Source organism: Ranitomeya imitator, chromosome 2 (assembly GCF_032444005.1).
Source record: "Ranitomeya imitator isolate aRanImi1 chromosome 2, aRanImi1.pri, whole genome shotgun sequence".
Classification (NCBI taxonomy): domain Eukaryota; kingdom Metazoa; phylum Chordata; class Amphibia; order Anura; family Dendrobatidae; genus Ranitomeya; species Ranitomeya imitator.
In genome coordinates, this window is record NC_091283.1 from 760,306,142 (window position 1) to 760,325,541 (window position 19,400).

Below are 19,400 nucleotides of genomic sequence, written 5' to 3' on the forward strand. Positions count from 1 at the left end.
ATGGTAATAGGTCACACTTCACTATTAGACTCTCTGCCATTGCTCCATTGAGCACTATTCGTCCGCACTCCTCCTACACAGTTACTCAAAAGAAATGCAGGAGATCTATTAAGTCTTAAAGGGAACCTGTCACTCCTAACCAAACCCCCCCCCCCACCCCAGGCGTTTGAAACTAAAAGAGCCACCTTGTGCAGCAGTAATGCTGCATTCTGACAAGGTGGCTCTTTTAGTTATTGGTGCTGTAAATGCAGAAATAATCCGCTTTGTAATCGCCCCCCCCCCCCCTGCTGCAGACTCCTCACAGCCGTCACTCAAGTCTTCTTGGGGCCGCCACCTCAGCGCTGTTTTGAAATCTGCCAGCGCCTGCGCCCTTTTGTCTTGCCTGGGGCAGGCGCAGTGAGCTCTGTCCTCATATGCAGTCTCACTGACGGCGCCTGTGCGGCCGCCCTGCTTGTGAATCCCAGCCCCTCAGTGTCTTATGATTTATTCACACTGGGATTCCTGGGCATGCGCACTGCGACCTGGGTGAGTGGCTTAGACAGTGACTAATACATATTTTATCATGACATAAGATAACAAAAAATACCATTCATCACTGTAAATCTGATGTCTTATGCCTCCCGTGCGTTTTCTGTTTGCCATCAAGCATTACATGTGTTTTATATGATTACTAGTGATGGGCGAGCACAAAAATGGTCGGATGCTCGTTGCTTGAATTGAACAAATCATAATGCTAAGATGCTCATTTCGAGTAACAAGCATAATGGAAGTCAATGGGAAACTTGAGGAATTTTCTGGTAGACCCTACCAGGATGTCTGGGGAAGGGGCAGAATATCGCTGAAATGGAATGGGAACGGGGAATAACCCCTGGATGCAATTTTGACTCCCATGTCTTTGCAGGGAACAATGTTGTCAGATTATTACCCCACTTTTATGGGCTGGCAATAAAAACATACAAAACCGAAGATAAAATGGATTTTTGCAGTAAATAAAAAATTAGGAAACATTCTTTCCTGTACAATGACTTGTATATCAGGCAAAATAAAAATAAATTGAACCCTGGTATCTCTCACTGTATTTCCTTGTAATTTTTAGAAATAAAAAATTAAAAAAAAATTACTCACAAAATTACTCCCCGACAAATGCCCTAATTCTCCCATTTATTAAAAAAATCCCAAAATTTTAAGTACGGCAGGTTGCTAGGGGCAGCATGTGTCACTAGTTCCAGGCAGTGGGAGGTATTGCTGGGATCCTGAGTGGTTGCTCCTGTCACGTCCGGACTCCAAAGTCCGGCATAGGGACTACCAGACACATTGTGTCGTCTGGTGTACAGTTGAAGATGAACGGTGCCCGGTGCACTGCCGAGGTGGATGAGAAATCCCTGAGGCTGACAGAATCAGTGGACTTGGGCAAGGGGGAGATAGTCCAGGACAAGCTAGCGACAAGACTGAAGAAGAGTTGTGCTTTGGAGTAAGAAAATGTGAATTGCTGTGCCCAATCCACCTGTCACACAGATGAATTTGGACTGTTTAGTAAAAGTTTATTGTTGAATAAAACTTGTTGTCCCATGCATTGTTTGCTGTGGCTCCTGAGGACAGAAGGCTGGAGGCAGTGGAGGCCTGTAGCCTACAAGTGAGTGTGATGCACCCCTCACCCTACAGCACACTGGGACTCCCCTTGTCTGTAAAGTGCCAGAGCTAAACCGGACAGCAGCCCTGGCATCACTACTGCTCTGTATCACTTTACATTTGACAGTCAGTAGTGCATCAAGAAAACTTGACAGATGCAGGGAAGGATCCAGTGAAAACAAAGATGGAGCTAAACACCGACAAGATGGCAGTTATTGGCGCAAAATGGCTCGATGGACCCGCCCATATTGGACATACAAGAAGAGAAACTGCACGAAAATCCATCCAGCCTAGGAAGCGGCTTGTCCAGAGAGATCGGCCTATGGTGATCAGTACCCCAATGGGCTCGACAAAAGAAAAAGAAACTACAGTGAGTTAATGGAGAACGAGCGGAGACTGCCAGAAAACGGGGAGGTGAGAGCCGGAAGTAACTCCACCCAGAAAGAGGGAGAACCATGGAAAAGTGCACCACCAGAACAGCAGACCAGCACCATTGTTGGTGAGCAGACGGAGAGACAACTAAGAGATTATGGAGATATTTCATAACGCGAGCAGGAGATGTGGCTGGTGAGGGCTGCTGCTAGATCTGTTAGAGCTTGTAAAAAAAAAACCCTGAGCCCAAGCTTGACCTTTGGGAAGATGCGTCAGTGTCGGTATGGCTGAAGCCCTGCGGCTGATCAGTGCAGTTGAAGGCTCTGGTGGCTTTTATTGGGCCTACCCAGCCTAAAAATTCAAGCCCGCAGCTACTCCAGAAGTGGCGCATCATATTTGATGTGCTTGGTCTTGGCTCATCCCAGTTGACTGGTACGGGGGCAATCGGGATAATGGGATTAGTGGTTGAGGTCCGCAGCTGGCACTGACACAAAAAAACCTAAGGTTAGTAATGTAGATGTGTCAGTCAGACACCCCCATTTACTAATCCTGTAAGTAAAAATCAATAAATGCGCGCACGCACAAGTCCTTTTTGTTTATTTTTTTTAAAAAGATGCCCCTTTTCACCAATTTATTTCTTTAAAAAAATCCCAAGCCAGTCCGCCATAGTCCAATTGATCCGCCGTAATCCAGGTCGATGTCCCACAATGTCCAAAATTCCAGCATATGGACTGTCTGTGTCGTTAACCTTATGGACGTCGCAGACACTGTAGGCAATCGAGGAGTGCTGTGGGATCCGGCAGTGTGTGCTTATGAAACCCCATTCTCTGAACAGGGCTCCATGTGCTGGAATTTTGAATGGGGCTCATCGTGGGACAACAGTGTGGATTACGGCAGATCCATTGGACTACGGCGGACTGGCCTGGGAATTTTGGGGGGAAATAAATTGGTTAGAGAGGGTGACTGGGTTTTGGTTTTATTTTTAAATCACTGACTTTTTTTTTTGTGTGTTTATTGATTTTTTTTTTTTTTTTTTTTTTTTACTTACAGGGTTAGTGATGGAGATGTCAGGCTGACAACTGACACCTCCATTACTAGTCCTAGGGCTTTGACGACAAATTACAGCTGTCATCAACCCCATATATTGCTCCGATTTCCACTGCACCAGAATTGGTGCAGCTATTGTGATGCGCAAATCCTGGGGCAGCTGCGGGCTCAGGTTTTTTTGGCTGGTTCAGGCCAATAACTATGGACCATCCCTGCCTGATAATAAAAGCCCACAGCTATCTACTTCATCTGTGCTGGTTTAAAAAAATAAAATAAAATAGGGGAGACCCCACATCCTTTTTTTTTTTTTTTTTTAAATAATTTTATTTACGCAATAATTTAATCAGACAGCAGTATCTATCTAGCTAGCTATCTGTCAAATGCTTTAACTTAAGGTACCGTCACACATAGCGACGCTGCAGCGATACCGACAACGATCCGGATCGCTGCAGCGTCGCTGTTTGGTCGCTGGAGAGCTGTCACACAGCTCTCCAGCGACCAACGATCCCGAGGTCCCCGGTAACCAGGGTAAACATCGGGTAACTAAGCGCAGGGCCGCGCTTAGTAACCCGATGTTTACCCTGGTTACCATCCTAAAAAGTAAAAAAACAAACGCTACATACTTACCTTCCGCTGTCTGTCCTCGGCGCTCTGCTTCTCTGGTCTGGCTGTGAGCGCCGGGCAGCCAGAAAGCAGAGCGGTGACGTCACCGCTCTGCTTTCCGGCTGACCGACGCTCACAGCCAGAGCAGGAGGAGAGCAGAGCACAGCGCTGGAGGACAGACAGCGGTAGGTAAGTATGTAGTGTTTGTTTTTTTTACTTTTAGGATGGTAACCAGGGTAAACATCGGGTTACTAAGCGCGGCCCTGCGCTTAGTTACCCGATGTTTACCCTGGTTACCAGCGAAGACATCGCTGAATCGGTGTCACACACGCCGATTCAGCGATGTCTACGGGGAGTCCAGCGACGAAATAAAGTTCTGGACTTTCTTCCCCGACCAGCGACAGCACAGCAGGGGCCTGATCGCTGCTGCCTGTCACACTGGACGATATCGCTAGCGAGGACGCTGCAACGTCACGGATCGCTAGCGATATCGTCTAGTGTGACAGTACCTTAAGCCTGTTTTTCCCAACTAGCTTGAATAAGCTACAAACAGCATACAAAAACGCTTGAAAAAAAAAAAATCTCTGCATTCATATACCCAACATGTCCACCTACCCAACATGTCCACCTACCCAACATGTCCACCTACCCAACATGTCCACCTACCCGATGTCTGAACAGGTATGTTTTTGCTGCAGATTTCACTTACACACGTGCACATATTGAATATTTTTCCCACTCCTGGTGTTGGTTACAAATGCTGAGGTACAAAACTGATCAATCTGCAGAAAAGTATAATAGTATTTTTTTTTTTTTTTTGCCAACTCCCTGGTTTTGGCTTACAAATACTGAGGTAAACTCACCAAATATTCAACCTGTGCCTATTTTACACAGCATTTTTCATGCCAAGAGATGCAGACATTTCTGCACCAAATACTTTGTCTGCACAATTTTATGTTTTTTGTTCAGATTTCACAGATCCTAATAAGTGGAGAAATCTGCACCAAAAACACGTAAAAAAATGAATTAAAAAAACATGGGTACTTAAGGTATGTGTACACAAAGTATTTGCAGAAATGTTTGCAATATTTCTGCATCTTGAAACATGCAAGACATGGACTCGAGCATTGCCCTCGAGCACCACCACCCCGATACTCTGCCTAGCACCCTAATGCTCGATCAAGTAACGAGCACACGCTCTCTCATCACTAATGATTATCATCAAATTACACAGCAAATTTGTCTGTTACCTGTTAATTTTACACTTTACTCAAATGCGTAGATCAGGTGTTCTGACAGGTCCTATCCTTGTACAGTCTCTTTAAATAGATAGCGCGTATATGACCCCATTGAAATAATTTAGGAAATAAATAAATTGATATACAATAGTAGATGCAATAAATAGACCCAACTGAGGTTATAACTCTTTTATTTCACTGAAAATATGGCCTCACAGCTGTAAAAAATGATGTCTGGTCACTATGACCCGAACACGACAAGTGTTCAAATCGGCGTGTAAAAAATAAATAAATAAATACTCATAGATGGGTCCCCCCAAATGCGGAAAAGTCAAGTAACCTCCAGTTTTAGAAACTCATAGAAAAATATCTACAGGGCCTCACAAATTCTATACTGGTCACTATGACACGAACAGAACAGCAGGGTTTTAAAATTGCTGCAAAAATGAAAAATTCCACCCAAAACAGTAGTTTCCTTAAGAAGTTTGCACTAGGAATCGCATAGATTTTGACCTCCTCAAAAAAAAAAAAAAAAGTGTGCACACACAGTAAGAACAAGGTGGCCTGTGAACTGTGAAAGCTATAGCACCTTTTTAGCCCAAGTAGATGTAGTTAATGCTGACGTACTACCGCCGCTCACACGGTGGGTACAACACTTTGGGCTGCTTTACCATTTTTGGTTTATCGTACCGCTTGGTAAAATACTTTAAAGAGGTATTGGAACACGTTATCCAGTATCCACAAGATTGTTGATAACTTTAATTGGTAGGGGACAAGATGTTGGACCCCCATCTATGTATCCTACTATGTTTTGCAGCCCCATGGGGAATAAATGGAGCTCTGGTCAAACACACTTACTGCTATGTTCCAGTGTGGATAAAAGTGCCCCATTCTTGCGATCAGTGGAGGCCCCAATGCTTGGAGCCTCACTGGTCTAAAGGTTATAACCTATCCTTTCAATAGGTAATAACTTGGTCCACAATACCCATTTTATATTTGGATTTTCACCTTTTTAATATTATGTAATTTTGCGCTTGTTGTTTCTTGATCGGAGCTCCTTTTTTTATAAACCATAGATCAAAATCTTAAAGTGAAAAAAGTTCTTTTGATTAAAATATAATTTGAATATCTGCCACTCCACAGGTAGCGAGTCACAAGCGGGGTCCTACAGACTGGTCCACCTGAAGTCCCATGTGTGGAGGCAATGCAGTGGAGGAAAAGGTTAGTTAGGGCTCTGATTAGGAACTTGGTATGGCAGTTGGGGTGGGGGTCGCTTTATGGTTAGTATGGCTGCCTGTCTTCTTGTTACAAGGCAAATTAAATTAGGCATGTATGACCCAATACCCAGGGTCCGCAATACTCTAATTTGTGCATCTTCAGTTCAGTGCTATTGTATTTCTTGTTTACACCTCATTTTTGGAGAGAATTACCTTTTATTCAATTAATTCAAAACAATTTTATCACTATATTAAGATGTAAAAATGAAGTACCCAATATTATGAGACAACATACTAACTTCACCTTTTAGTTCTAGATCCACATGCCTTGCTTAGATGTACGGTATATGTGAAACAGTGAGGCTACCTGCAGCCGCCACTAGAGGGAGCCTGTGGCATTCACTGCATACTGTTGTACATTGAGCTTTATAAGTAAGCCAACGTAAATAACAAAATCCATTTATTATCCCTAAAGTAATATCCTTCAGTGCCTCTCTCCACTTTATCTGTCCTTTTTTATAGTAACATACTAGACATTTTAAGGGAATCTGTCACATTGGCTTTGCCATACCTCCCAACTTTTGAGGAAGGGAAAGAGGGACAAAGTTAGCGGCGTGCTGTGCGTGCCGCGGCAAATTTTAAGCCACACCTCTGACCACACCCATTTCACAACTAGTCACGCCCCAACCACACCCATTTAGCACTTCTGATCTCAATGTTTCATAAACAATAATTATAAACAAAAAAATATGGCCACACATGATGCTCCATACTGTATAATGGCCACACATGATGCTCCATACTGTATAATGGGCACACATGATGCTCCATACTGTATAATGGGCACACATGATGCTCCATACTGTATAATGGGCACACATGATGCTCCATACTGTATAATGGCCACACATGATGCTCCATACTGTATAATGGCCACACATGATGCTTCATACTGTATAATCGCCACACATGATGATGCTCACAGTGTACTGGCCCCACGTGATGCTCCATACTGTATAATGGCCACACATGACGCACCATCTATATATATAATTGTCTAAGGGTTTTTCCGTCTGTCTGTCTGTCTGTCCTGGAAATCCCGCGTCTCTGATTGGTCGAGGCCTGGCGGCCTCAACCAATCAGCAACGGGCACAGCGACGATGATGTCATAATGGTTGCCATGGCGACGATGATGTCATAAAGGTTGCCTCGACCAATCAGCGACGGGCACAGTCTGCCGCGAATTCTGGAATCGTCATTGTCCATATACTACGGGGACATGCATATTCTAGAATACCCGATGCGTTAGAATCGGGCCACAATCTAGTACTGTATAATGGCCACACAGTGCCCCATACTGTGTAATGGTCACACATAATGCTCCATACTGTATAATGGCCACATTATGCTCCACACTGTATAATGGCCCCACATGATGCTGCGTACACTATACTTGCCCCACGTGATGGTCCATACAGTATAATGGCCCCACGTGATGCTGCGTACTGTATAATGGCCACACAGTGCCCCATACTGTATAATGGCCACACATAATGCTCCATACTGTATAATGGCCACATTATGCTCCATACTGTATAATGGCCCCACACGATTCTTTGTACAGTATAATGGCCCCACACGATGCTGGGTTACAGTATAATGGCCACACATGGTTACCCCCACCCCCATCATTGCCTTCTCCATCACTACACACACCTTTCACCGCGCTCCCTCGCAGCAGCCGGCAGCTTCCACTCCCACGGCGCTGAATGGTGTCATCCAGCTGCGCCGCTGACTGCTCACGTCGCTGCAGCTGTGATACGCCACTGATAAAGACCTCTCCGTGTCTCCTGTGCCAGTCCGTGTCAGAGCGAGGAGCAATATCTGCTCCGATCCAACTCAGCCAGCGTCTGCTCCGCACACCTCGTGCCCACACGTCTCTGCTCCGCACACCTCGTGCCCACGCGTCTCTGCTCCGCACACCTCGTGCCCATGCGGCTCTGCTCCGCACACCTCGTTCCCACGCGGCTCCGCTCGGCACACCTCGTGCCCGCGCGGCTCGGCGCCAACCAGCAGAGTCCTGTACACGGAAGTCCTCCCATCCTGTGACCTCATCACAGGTCCTGTGCGCACTGAGCAGCCAATATGTGGTGTGCTGCTCTGCGGGTGCAGGGCCTCAGGGAGCTGACCGGGTGATATACACACCTCCCAACCAGTGCGGGACAAGTAATGTCCCACCCGGGATCGCGGGGCTGACTGTCAAAATCAGGACAGTCCTGCTGCATCCGGGACGGTTGGGAGGTATGGCTTTGCTACCCCATCTGAGAGCAGCATGATCTAGGGACCAAGACCTTGAGTCAGTGATGTATCACTTGCTGCAGTTTTGATAAAAGTTTTATCTTCTGCAAATCGAACAGTCCTCTGAGCTCTGTATAACCCATCACACCCCCTGACTCGCAGCTTTTTCTGTGTATACACAGTGTCATACAGTGGTGGGGACAGATTTATTAAGAGTTCATGAATATTGAGGACTACCTGGTAGCAGGTGTACAAGTCCATTAGTGATGATCTCCTGCTGAAACCTTTTTTTTTTTTTATGGGGCTGCTTGCTGTAGTTTTGATAAGTGATCACATCGCTCAGGGTCTCTGACTCTACATTATGCTGCTCTCAGACAACAGATTTTTCTTTTAAAGGGGTCCAAACCGATAAGTCTGCAGTCACTCTGTGTGACTGCAGACTTGTGAATCCTCCCGGGAGCAGAGGGCATGTATGCGTTATATTTACCCCCTGGCCAATGGACGTGACTTTGCTCTTTACACTTGTATGGAGCAAAGCCACGCCCATTGTGTCAGTAGACTGGGCACATCCTTGCTTCATACAAGTGTATGCAGCGAGGCTGAGCCCAGTGGCCGGGGTATGTATCACTCATACATGCCCTCTGGTCTTGGGTCTGAAACCAGCAATCCTCTTAGCGCACAGTGTGCGCACAGGGGGGATTCATCGGTCTGCAGTCACACAGTTACTGCAGAGTTATCAATTTGGATTGGACAACCCCTTTAAGTATTTAAGTAAGTTGAATGGAGCATATCTATAGGAACAGACTAATGGTTTGTTTACAGTCCGTGCCTACATAGGACAGGTGATCTTGCAGGACGACCTGTTGATGTCATTATGCCTGCTTATTACTGCCATCGGGGCTGGACTGGCCATCTGGCAATTCTGGCAAATGCCAGAAGGGCCTGTCTGGTCATGGGCTGCCTTGTCTGCTACGTTAGCAGAATCGGTGTTATCAAAATACCCATACTGTTAGAATTTGTGATGGAGCACAAAGTCGCTGACCCAGTCACCTACTCCATGGGTATCATTAGAAATATTGGTCATGTAGTAAATCTTGCTTTCCTCCATCCAGGGTAATATTAGTAATATATCCCATCTGGTTCATGGGGACGGGGACAACATGGGCCTGTGTGATTTTTTTTTTTTAAATGCCAGGACTGAATTTCAGCCCCAGTCCGTACCTGACTGCCATCCTGTGTTGCCCGCCACAATGCCCAGTTCTTCTGCCCTAATGACACTTCTGCATAGTGCCTTCACAGTGGTGCCTTCACAGTGGCGCCATCTTGCTGCTAGTTGATTCACAATATGTGGTTATTGTTAAGGCAGCAGATCGGTCTCCTGCTTGCTCCTGCCCTTTTCCAATCTTTACTAAGTACTTACTGTATATTTATCTTTCCAACGCTAGGCTCTGTTGTGTGAGTCACAAGTCATACATTTTTTATTCTGATTTCCAATTTCAGCTTTCCGTTGGCAGAATGCCCAGTGCCTTATTGTCTTAGAATATTTGTGGTTTTGCAACAATAAAAAAAGCGACGGTTCTGCTCTTTACACATCTGAGGTGTATAAAGCAGGTCTCTGGTTTTCCTGTTTTTGATGGCTCTTTCTTGAGCACGGCTCACTTTCTGCCTCGCTCACTGTTGGAAGCCATCCAGATCTGAGATTTGCGATGCCAAACTATTAGGACTCGTAACTGCAGGAGTGTATATGGAGTATGCGTCCTTCTTGTCCATAGGTTATTGGGGGGTCCCTTTAAAAGATATTCTGAAATCTAGAAAAAATTATAAATGTGTGTGTGTATATAAAAAAAATATATATAAAATTGTAACTGCTGCTTAAATTAAAGAAGCACTCCTCCTCCCATCAAAGATTTTATCCTCTCCGTATATTGCAATCATATTATACAGCACTGTGTACTTACAATTGCTCATTTTGCCTTTCTGCCCAGCTAATTCTTCTGTTATCCATTAGGTCTATGACATCACGTGAATAAAAACTGACTAGCTGAATCCTATTAAGCTCTATGTAGAAACTGGAAGTTTCTTTTTCCCTGCACAAATTATCATTAGAATTACATATTGCCTAACTGCAAAGTCCATGCCAGCCCAACTCCACCTCCTCTTCATCTCCTGACCCAGCTGCCCCGCTTCTCCCCTTGCCTGCGACTTTGCAGTGAGGTGGAATTGTAGTTCTAATGCTGACTCATGTGGTGAAACGAGACTTCCTGTTTGTACATAGAGCTTTGAAGGATTCAGCTAGTCCTATTCGATTCAGTGGGAGCTGAGCTTCAGTCCTCGGCCACTACTCCGTGAAAGGAGCTGGAGCTTTACATGCAGCCGGAGCTGAAACAGCTGATCAGTGGGTTTCCAGATGTCCTGCTCTCACCAATCTGAGAATTGTGATGACCTGTACTAAGAATAGGCCGTTATGGTGGCCGAAACCCTTCAATCCTTGATGTTCTCACTGGGTAGAAGTTACCAAACACTTCTCAATATCTGTACACAAGTGTCCTATATAGCAACGCCCCTCTTCAGTCAGTCCATAAGTTGTTCTTGGTAGGGACAACATTGTTCTCCCAGTTACGTACCATCAACTTATTTGCTGATCGTTAGCATTGGGATTATGAAAATTGATGTGGTATTCAGTAACCCTATCAGACACACACGAAGAGGTCAGAGGCTCCAGGGAATCCATCATGTCATTAGGAATCTGATTGCTGTAGCCCTTTATGATGATCCTATTTGGGCCTGATGTCTGTTTCCCCGGGCGGTATCAAGCCTGTCTAAATGTGGTCAGGTAGACATGTGTATGATATACAGTTGGGGAAAAACTGAGTAAATTATAGATATATATATGCTTGTTTTCCAGAGGAAGACTAGATCTAGAGGCTTCAGAAAATATTGTCTTGCCTACATCACAACATTAAATATGAATTAGACTGTATAAATAATAGAGAGGAGAGAGAACATGGTTATGTAGTGTAAAAATAAAATGCAAACTATTAAAGTAAGGATAACAGTACAACGAAGACATATGTTCACCCCCAAAGCCCAAAGGCTTCATTTGCATTGCCAATTTTTGAGCACTGAAATAAGACGAGTAAAAAAAAAAAATAGATCTCCATTGTGCTGTATGGTCATTGTATGAAAGTTCCTGACTTTTCCACTGTCCCTTCATGCGATTTTTTTGCTTTTCATAATAGAACTAGCTATTGAACCCATTCTACGCCAAAGTGGCGAGCATTTTTATTGGTACATTTATACAAATTTTGCTGCTGGATCCTTTTTTTTATTTTCCTCATAGACTTGTATTAGTGACGGATGGCCTTCCGTTTCATCTGTCGTTTGACGGATCCGTCGTAAAGTCTTTGTCCGTCGGACAGCGACGGATTGTGCGCCATCCGTCGTTGGCTATAATTGAAGCCTGTGGGCGCAGGATCGGTCACTGTCCTTCAAAAGACGGAATCCAGCGACTGATACCGTTTTTTGAAACTGAGCATGCCTGGAAGAAATTCTGTTCCTTTAATTTAACCCATTTTTCCATTCAGGGAATCTCTCTCTCCCTCCCTCTCTCTCTTTCATCCTTTAAATTCCTGCGGCAGCTTCTTCGATAGATCCGTCAAAAAAATGGATCCAGAGCATCAGTTTTTTACAATCTGCACAGGATCTGTCTTTTCAACACTTTGACGGATTGTGACTGATTCTAAAAACCTGATGTGTGAAAGACACCTTACTTGCACACTGTGGAAATGCAGAAGTGCCCATCCGTGTGTAACTTTCTTCATTCATTTATACGGGAGTTTCAAGAATTGCCTAGCTGTTAATCCCAATTTTTGGCAGAAAAAAATGTTGATAAAATAATGACCTGTGAATTGTTAATTTGGGGACAAATGGTAATTAAGTCATTACAGCACCATCAATATTCAACAGTAACCATCAGTCAATAGTGCAAACGAAGATCAGAAACTTTTGTAATATATCTTTCCTCCCGGACTGATTATTCACTCTCAATACTTCTTTAAAATGTCTTCAGGTCAGATTATGCCGAGTTAAAAAGCACAGTGGGATTTCCTTAACCCCTTTCCGAAATTGGCATAATAGTACGCCCATGTTGGACGCCTCCTGTTTAGTGTGGGCTCTGGCGCTGAGCCCGCACCTTTCCGGACACATGACCACTGACATGTGTCCGCAACAGCTGCGGGTGGAATCGAGATCCACCCGCTGCTGTTAACTAGTTAAATGCTGCTATCAATCTGACGGCGACATTTAACTTACGCTTACTGGAAGCACGCTATTAAGTCTGCCCATCGGTGACCCCTTTCAATGCTCTCAGGTCACCGATGGGTCGGCATGACAACCAGAGAGATCTGCAGCAGACCCGTGGTCGGCGCTCATAGCAAATGAGAACTTCTGCTACACACAGGTGATCTGATCATCGCTTGTATGTAGCAGAAGTGATCAAAGTACTGCAGCTTCTAGTTTCCCACAGAGTCTATTGAAGCATGCAAAAAGAAAAAAAAAAATGTTTTTGTAAATATAAAAAATATAAAAGTTCAAATCACCCCTCTTTCACCCCTTTGAAAATAAAACAATAAACCATTAAATATATAAATATTTGGTATCGCCGCGTTCAGAATCGCCCGATCTATCAATATAAAAAAATAATTAACGTTATCACCAAACGGTGTAACGAGAAAAAACAATCAAATGCCAGAATTAAGGGTTTTTTGGTCTCCGCCAAAACGCTATTTTTCCTCATCGTGGACACGTACCTTTTTTATTGAACAAAATTCATAGCAAAAAAAAAGTGTTTTTTTTTTTCTTTTTTTTTTTTCCTTTTTTACTCCAAATACAATGAACTTCAACCCATCTGGGAGCCTTCTCTGATTTTCTTAAAGCCCTCGTTAATGTAATTTCAGTCTTAAGAAAATCCAAACCAGCCACTCGCTGCCAAACTTTTCCCAATCGGTCAAAACATGACTTCTTATGTTTGTATTCACAATCTATTCCAGTCTTCCATCGAATGTCTAGCTCCAACAGAAGTCTAACGTGAGAAGTGAGCAGAGCCTGACTCTGCCACTGTCCATTGGCTAGCTGTTGGTGAAGACGCTTCATATGGCCCATATTGCTGGCCTTCATGCCAACATGGCTAAAGGTACCGTCACACTAGACGATATCGCTAGCGATCCGTGACGTTGCAGCGTCCTCGCTAGCGATATCGTCCAGTGTGACAGGCAGCAGCGATCAGGCCCCTGCTGTGCTGTCGCTGGTCGGGGAAGAAAGTCCAGAACTTTATTTGGTCGCTGGACTCCCCGTAGACATCGCTGAATCGGCGTGTGTGACACCGATTCAGCGATGTCTTCGCTGGTAACCAGGGTAAACATCGGGTAACTAAGCGCAGGGCCGCGCTTAGTAACCCGATGTTTACCCTGGTTACCATCCTAAAAAGTAAAAAAAACAAACGCTACATACTTACCTACCGCTGTCTGTCCTCGGCGCTCTGCTTCTCTGGTCTGGCTGTGAGCGCCGGGCAGCCGGAAAGCAGAGCGGTGACGTCACCGCTCTGCTTTCCGGCCGCTGTGCTCACAGCCAGACCAGAGAAGCAGAGCGCCGGGGACAGACAGCGGTAGGTAAGTATGTAGCGTTTGTTTTTTTTACTTTTTAGGATGGTAACCAGGGTAAACATCGAGTTACTAAGCGCGGCCCTGCGCTTAGTAACCCGATGTTTACCCTGGTTACCGGGGACCTCAGGATCGTTGGTCGCTGGAGAGCGGTCTGTGTGACAGCTCTCCAGCGACCAAACAGCGACGCTGCAGCGATCCGGATCGTTGTCGGTATCGCTGCAGCGTCGCTTAGTGTGACGGTACCTTAAGAGTGAAATTTGTTAAAATATATTCAAGATAAGTGCTTTCAAAAGGCATTGTCCCTTTTGAGACAATCCTGGCATGCTGAATGGACCTGGAATGGATCATTTGGTTCTTATCATTTCAGAACATGCTTTCTCAGCAGTTTTTTTTACTTCCTATACAAGAAAATGGAGAGAGACCCTCCTGTACAGCAAACCCTTTATTCCCAGTGGCACACAATGGATGTTGTGTATATAGGGGAAATGTGGTGACGCCTGCAGCTGTCTCTGACAGTAAGATTGCAGTAAGCAGACCCATGGGGATCAGCTGATTACTATGCTGGTTGCATTTCCAAATAATTATGGTACTTGAACCCTCTAGGTTCAAGCAACATATTGTAATCTCATTTCTTATATTTTATTATTATTCTACTTCTCCACGTTTTCCGCAATTAATGCGGCCTGAACCGCTCGGCGCAAAGACCCCGTTCAGGTGGCGTTTCGAAGCCCTCGGTGGGGATCGGTGTGTTATGAATTTTTGGAGTCTATCCGATTTGTAGTTTTTTTTTTGTTTGTTTGTTTTTTTTTTAAATTGCATTTTAAGCAAAAATTTTCCGATAGGAATTAATGGCGACCTTTCCAAGGCCCCCCAATTGACATGGATTGAAGCCACAGAGCAGGTGCACTGACCTTACAAAGATGGCAGCTATGCAAATGTACATTGTCCATTTTAGGACATGATCATTTATCAAAGTCAAACATCAGAATAATGTGACTCTGACTCGTGAGTACTGAGAGGCCAAATGTGCCAATGTGGCTACCAATTGGCCAAAGTGGCTAACATGGCACCGAATGTGCCAATGTGGCTACCAAGTGGCAAAAGTGGCTACCGAGGGGCTGTGTGCACCAAAGTGGCTACCAAGGATTCTGACTCTGTGTACTAGTCCTAAATGTGACTTCATTAGCTACATAAAAATAGTTTTCCATTATGGCCGTCCCTATTAAAATCTGCCAAAAGCTCCAGACTTTACATTAGCAGAGTCTACCTGTGAGAACTTGCTGCTAGAGAGATTATTAGTTGCAATCAGAATTTCTAGTGAAATCAATAAATCAAACTGAGCAGCCACAATTCCTTACATACAGACTCTGCCTAGGACAGTCTGCCTGTTCTTCACAAGTGTCCGGACCCCGTTCATTTCATCATTGTCCCAGCGTCCCCTTGAAGCAAATGGTGAAGACATCACACCGGTCCTTTAGCCTGCCCCCAATATTATATGATGGTGACATCACTACATCACTCCCATTGGCTGCATATATAACCCATCCCAGGTTGTGCCATCGCTATACACAACATTCACATCATGTATTTCCTTCAGGAAATGCCCATCTAGTTTTCTTTAATTTTTCTATACTGTTGTAATTATGTTGATTTTGTTCACAAAAAAACAATACTTTGGCCTGCCAGGTCCATCTACTGCATCATATAAGCATCTTCATTTTATGACAAACAAAAGAAAAACCTAAGTAAATCCAAACCAGAATACAAATATTTTGATGAAAGACACAAAATAATACAGACAATACATCAATGCATGCATTAATTATCCTGGGTTATAGTATATTTTATTCCATCAGTGTATTTACAATTCTGCAGATGTTAGTCGTCCCAACTTAGAAGGATAGATAACTTGCTGATAATTTGACCGATGGAGGGTCTCGCCACTGGAACCCCCACTGTTCCTGAGAGCCAAAGGACATGGCTTAGCGTAGTTATTACCGGCAGTCACATAGGCCATGAATTAAACCGTGGCCCTCGTGTGCGGGCTTCGTTCCATTCAAACGGCGCATTTCAGAGCTTCTTTCCCAGGGTCTTTGGACCCCCTTGGATCAGCAAATTATCACTTATAAGGGGGATAGATGACCACTTTTTAAGTTGTGAAGACCCCTTTATAAGGTATTGCTATTTTGTGTGTGTGAGGGATATACACCGAATGTATCGTACATGAACAGTGCATGCAGGTTCCACCAATGGGACCAGTTCCAATATGGAGATTGGGGCCCCATTTTGGGCTGCTGCCAGTAGGGAAGTGGGGAAGATTCCCATACCAGTAATGAGCATTCAAACCACCTGTCTGACAGCGGTGTGGGCACCATTCTTGAGACAGACGTGGCTCCCACTTATGGGAGCTGCATCTTCTTTCTGTGGACAATACTATAAGTGTACGAGATGGCACTATCCCTTCCTTGGTAGCTTATAGAATGGAAATATCTTACTTTGGTGATCAGTATTTGTGTGATCATTACACTTTTACGATTCTCTGATGAATGTAAATGTAACCGAATTACTAAATCATACGAGCATAGCTGCTAAAGACGTTGATGGGGCTTGTATATCTCCCATCGATCCTGAAAATAAATGGACGGGAAACAACTAAAAAAAGACCCTTCTATATTACAAGAACTTCAATTCCTAAATATTAAAAGGGGGCTTAGTATAGCAAGGATAGGTTATACGTGTTCTGACCCTAATGACTGCACTCCCCATGCCACTTCAGCAGCCATCTTGGAAGTAGGAGAAATGAAACGCCATTTGGAGCAGAGGAGGCAGCCAGAGGCCGACGGGTATTGAGACTAGAGATGAGGAACGTATAGTCACTTTTCCATCCCAGGGTTATGGGTCATAGAAACCTGAATAAAATGATCTGCGATCCAATGTCTTAAGAAAAACGTGGATTTCTCTGGAATATGTAAATGATGCGTTAAGATCTATACTGCAGTCAGGTGCGGACTTGTCTCACCCGACTTCTCTCAACGATAACAAAAAAATTGAGAAAAGCTGGAGGAGACTAGTTGCACGTGTCTGCAAGTAAAAAACTTGCAGTTACTCACAGAATACAGTGGAAATGTGACAGTATGCGGAGAGCACAATGTCAGGATTTGGCAGTCTGCAGTCATGTCAAGTGACTGTAGACTTTTTCTTTTAAGACAACATATTTAAGCTTAGAAAACCCTTTTAATAGAGTGCCTGATGGAAAGATTGTAAACTGTTTAACAATTGTCAATGCAGCTCTTGGCTGTAGGATAGGCTGTAGCTTATTATGTATACAATAGTGATGGGCGAAGGTGCTGGGATAAGGTGTTATCTGATCATGCTCATGTGCTAATTGAGTGACTTCGGCGTGCTCGAAAAATATGTACGAGTCTCCGCACCTGCATGTTTCATGGTTGTTGAACAGCCACGAGACATACAGCTGCGGGGACTCAAACATATTATTCAAGTCACTCTATTAGCACCCAAGCATGATCAGATAACACCTTATCCCAGCACATTCGCTCATCACTATCATACCAGATCGTAATGCATATATGGAAAGTGACATAACTTTATGTAGAATATTTAGAATCTGTCAGGTTTGTTCTTGCCCGTAGTGATCACAGACCGGTTCAGGACACATAATCTAATTGAACAGACGTATTCCTTTTTCTTCATGACACGATGAGCAGGAAATATTCTGGATGGCACCCAGCCTCTTCACAGCTGCACCAGTGTGATGTGAGGGTGACTGTCTCTCCAGCTTGTCTCTGTTCTTTATGCTTGACCCAGTTCCAGAAATAAGCGCAGGATTTCTAACTCCTTCCATACCACACAAGTTACTTTTAAGTGGCCCACTCCGAACGTGAAACGGCAGAAGATCCGTATGAATAAAACATGGTTAATGGAGCTGCACAAAATCCTTTTCACATGTATATTTCTCTTCCTGGGTGCCTGACTGACCTGTCAGAGCCCCTTTCCCTGGGGGGTGCTGAAAAGTGAACTGTGTGACGGTGTAAGCGTTATCCCGGGTGGCTGTTGTGATAACGGATCATTTATTTTGAAGTCTTTTTAATGCCGTTTCATAGGTAAAATAGATTGATTTACGCGGTGTAATTAAGAAAGGTCATAAAACAGACTATAAAGTTCCTAGTAAGACTGCGGACCGCAGTAATGTTACATAACCGGCTGGCGGGTGCAGCTCAGCGGAATTCAGTGGAAATAATAATGCGTTCTTTGCTAAGTTTCCATTTCCCCTTCCCATCAGCTCCCAGTATTCGAGCCGCCGTTTCTGCTGGTAATTAATAATTTTTGTTTTTTCAATTTATCACATAGTAAGAATTTGCATTCCCTATATGAGCCGGTGCATATTGTGTCCACAGAGGCTGAGCAAATCTGCTTCTTCTAGCTCTCAAAGGAGTCATGAAAGGAGTCAGCGCCAGTGAGGACGTGCCGGAAAATTCACCTCGATATACGCAAAATACAAGCATTATTATTATAAAGAAAATGGTGTTAAAAAATATGCAGAATTGCAAATAAGTTGTTACCAGGGCCCCGGGCAGTTTAGAAGGCATTGGCCCCCAGTACCTGATGTATCACGTGACATGTTTCATGATTCCCTTTTGATAGATCATTTGATTAACAGATCGGTGCTCTATTGCAGAGGTCCCCAACTCCAGTCCTCAAGGCCCACCAACATGTCATGTTTTCATGATTTCCTTAGTTTTGCCCAGGTAATAATTGCATCACCTGTGCAATGCAAAGGAAATCCTGAAAACATGACCTGTTGGTGGGCCTTGAGGACTGGAGTTGGGGACCTCTGCTCTATTGCACATCTGGAGATGGAAAATGACAGCGCAAATGTTTCCATTATGCACAGCACTATACATACTAAAGCAGGGGTGGGGAAATTAATTTTCCCAAGGGGCCACATATGAAACCTTGATTGTTGTGGACGCCGAACTAATAGGCTGAAATTAATTCTGCTCAATATTAACATTACCATGTTAATTGTATCATTTTATTATTGAGCAGAGCTAAGTATTCTGACATTTCCCCCCCTATATACTGTATAAGTCCAGACAGCCCCCTATATACACTATGAGCCCCCACATAGCCTCCCTAGATACAGTATAGGCCCTGACATAGCTACCCTATATACAGGTTAAGCCCCCACATAGCCCCTACATAGCTCATTATATGCATTATTAGAGCTCAAATACCCCCGACATACAGGACGAGCTCCCTGTATGCAGGATGAGCCCCCAAATAGCTCCTTCTATGCAGGATGAGCCCCCACGTAG

At 44.2% G+C, this 19,400-nt stretch overlaps 1 protein-coding gene across 10 annotated transcripts in view; it reads left to right on the forward strand.

Annotated features, from left to right (window-relative positions):
* Positions 1 to 19,400, forward strand: part of MARCHF8 (membrane associated ring-CH-type finger 8) — a 303,316-nt gene that overhangs the window by 30,142 nt on the left and 253,774 nt on the right. For 6 of the 10 annotated variants that reach the window (XM_069753364.1, XM_069753357.1, XM_069753363.1 and 3 more), the window contains exon 2: positions 6,033 to 6,110. The exons of the other annotated variants lie outside the window; for them this stretch is intronic. The gene's annotated coding sequence lies outside the window, so the exon portion shown is untranslated. The remainder of the gene's footprint in view (positions 1 to 6,032; positions 6,111 to 19,400) is intronic. 10 annotated transcript variants of the gene reach the window in all.